Here is a 3,580-nt window from a genome sequence, read left to right as displayed (position 1 = left end):
AATCAAAGGTCAAGGGATGAATCAAGTCATTGTCAAGATCCATCATCCATTTTGGTGGATTATGGTTTACACCTTATCGACACCCAAGTTCCATTGATATTGACAAGACTTGATTGGATCAACCGAGAATCAAGGGTTTGTTATGAGTCATGAGCATGGAGTCTGGATAAGAACCACCCCAAAGGAGTGAACTAAGGATAAAAACCTGTAGATCATGTTCTAAAAAGTTCCCAGAGTCTTAATTCCATCTATCGGATATTATAGGTTAAGATGACTGACTCATCGACCCATAATATTCTCAAGAGAAACTCGTCTGAGTGTAGTATCGCGTAACAAATTAGAGATAGTAATTCCTAACCACAAATACTTGTGTGACATTTCCAAATCCAAAAGAGTCTCCACTGAGCAGATGGATCTCAAGACAACTTTTTAAGGACTACTCCACACAAGTCGAACATGACTATACCATCCTCCTATCTTAATTTCACTCAAGTTCGGGTTAGAACTTATCTCACCACTCAGAGATCACCAAGCACAACAAGCAGATTATATCATACAAACAAATATACATACATCGCCTATATACAATTATATATACACAAAAAAGTAGGCTAAACCCACTAGAGACTAGTCCCCAGCAGAGTCGCCACTTAATTTCTGTAGCGGTAAATTCATGATCATCAAGCTATGGATAAGCTAGAGGTCAATAAAACCAGAGTCGCCACCGCGCTTTTATTATTTCCAAGGGAAAAGGGAAAAAGTACGAACAAAACCCAAAAGTAAGAAGTTTTCAAATCAAAACTAATAAAATGCCAGAGATTACAGGTAAGGGGGTTGGTTACACAGAGGGAAGGTGTTAGCACCCAAAGTGTCCTAGGTACTCCTAGGGAGCCCTTTTTTGTGTGCATATGTGTTTTATACAAAAATGATGTTTACAAACAAATAGAGTGAGTGGATGAGAAAATAATTCATTAATTATATTTTTGTGTTTGACAAGACCTTCGGACTTGTGCCTACGTACCAACATAAAAATGAGGGATCAAAACCTCGTAGTTTGTGATACAAATTTCAAAGTGGATGCATTGCTTTTAACAAAATTAAGTTTGAAAGGCACAAAGGCCTGAAAATGGTTTGAATGAGTTAGTTCCCTTTTTTGGCTTTTGAAAGTTTAGGTCAAATATAGTTAAGTCTATTTACAAGTTTGTTTAAGAAAAGAAGTTTGAAAATTCAATGGCATAAGGCCAAAGTTTCTAGTTGCAAAGTGGTAAAAATTAAGAAAAATAACAAGTTCAAACAAATAAGTTTTCAAAAGGAGGGAGAGATTTTGAAATTAAAGAAATGGGGAGGATATGAAGAGACTAATCCTATGCACAAAATTAAAAGTTAAGATTTGAAAAGATCTGACTGATGGATAGCAATCCAATAGGCAAGAATGCCATATAGAAACCCCGAATTCCCTTGGATATTAGAATCTAGCAACAAACAATGCGTACAATATTAACTTGAAGAGCAAGGCATCAAATTCAGATAGCCACATCCAAGATTTAGCCACTCTATGATCTTCTTCAAATTAGCCCATGTAACAGATGAGTTCCATAAGTCACAGGTTCAAAATAACAGCTTCACAATGATCATGTTGCAGATGAACTCAAAGGGATCTTGAATGATGTATCAGATGAAGTTTCAAATTACAATCACTTGGTTTCACAAAAGTTGGCATTGGCCAAGTCCTTTAGCATAGGGAGGTTGCCTAAATTCTAAGTCCAATTTGTCCAAGATCAAGTCAACAGTCCACACAATCTTTTTTAGGGGTTTTTGTTCTTATTATGTACATTAATGGTCCAAGACCACACAAACAAACAAAATATGCACAAGCAAGATATATCACACAATATGGTCCAAATGGACAAAGGGAAAATTGCACTAACATAAACAATTAGAATGGTATGAATAATGGTAAATGAATAGAACTTAAAAATTAAAGTGCATTAAAATAAAGGAATTGAAATTAAATGTTAGTTGTTAATGAGTTAGAAGTTAGTATTGTTTTGCTTTTGCTTTTCATTTTAAGTCATTCTTTCGAGAACACTCAACCCATTTATCACAAGCATGAATCCTTGAACCAAGACATCTTCCAAAGGAAGGAAAAAGGCCAAGTTTCCACACAATACCATGAAAGAGGGGAGACTTGCAATCTCACTAACTAGAATGCTATACCATTTTGTGTCACAAATTTAGCGCTATGTTAAGCAATCGTAATTGGACTTATGTAGAAGTCACAACTATTTGAGGTCGGGCAGTAGAATTTTGGTGTTAATGTATGTTAGAGACATAGTATAATGGACTATGCTCATGAAACACACCACACACAAAAAGGATATGCAAAAGGGGTGGCCTAATCTCATCCATACTTATGTTGATTTTATAATCAACTAGCCTTAGGACTTAGAGATATCATAGGCCAAATGAGATGAATGCATAAAGAATGGGAATGAGATGAAGAGGGAGGGGAATTGATCAAAACTCAAACTCGTTAAAGGAGGACTTTTACCAAATTAATATCATCCATTCATTTTGGGAGATGGAATGTACGTTCCATCAATCCCCTAGATCCAATGACATTAACATGACAAAGTCAAATCAACTTGACCAAGACCCAACAACAAGAGTCAAACTTATACAAGTCATCACAATAGGTCAACACAATTAATTGGCATTTATTCAAATTAAAAAAATACTAAAATAATACATTTAAACTAAATAAGGTTTGTCAAATTCCTAAAACCTCATCAAAACACCAAAGAAATGACCATGAGATTTATCATAGGTCAAACAAGGTCAAAGGACCTTGGAGAAAAAAATTCAGAATTTTTAAAGACTTAAAAGTATTTTTAAAGAATTAAAAACAATCAAAAAATCAATTAAATCATGAAAAATATTAATAATGATCCAAAAATAATTTTAATTCAAAATATGAAAGAGGAAATTATTTGAAATTTTTTGGTGAAACTCTCATATTTTTTGGATCAATATTAAAATTCATATGAATTAATGACAATAAAAGGAATAAAAGAAAAATCAGAAAATATCAAAAAAACATGAGCCACTTGATCTTCCTCATTATTGAGGTGGCAGATCAAGTGGTGAGAAACACGCGTTCTATGGTACACGCTAGTCAGTGCACCACATACTTGGTCATTACAAGCAACGTCCCTGATTAAAACATTTTAAATCTATCCAATGGCTCAGAACACTTCCAGCTCATCGTCGGAGCCAAAGGCCAGTCATCTTCTCCGATGACCCTAGCCGGACTGGTTCTTTCATCACCATAACATAAATGAAAAAGGAGGACATGATCTGAAAGAAAAATTGGCGTAGAGCACGAACCTGACCTCAATTTTAACTAACTCAACATATATAGAAAGATATGAGGAGTTGAATTTTGAGGTGTGTCAACTGAGTTGCTTCAATTTGACCTCTAAGCAACTCAATCTTCTTGCCTACATTGGTAGGACTTCAGACAACCAAAGATCCAAGAGAATTGATGTGAATTGAGTGAGAATCGAAGAGATGAAGTTTT

The sequence above is a fragment of the Lathyrus oleraceus genome, chromosome 3 (assembly GCF_024323335.1).
Source record: "Lathyrus oleraceus cultivar Zhongwan6 chromosome 3, CAAS_Psat_ZW6_1.0, whole genome shotgun sequence".
Classification (NCBI taxonomy): Eukaryota; Viridiplantae; Streptophyta; class Magnoliopsida; order Fabales; family Fabaceae; genus Lathyrus; species Lathyrus oleraceus.
The sequence above is the reverse complement of the archived record's forward strand: the minus strand, read 5'-3'. Positions refer to the sequence as shown.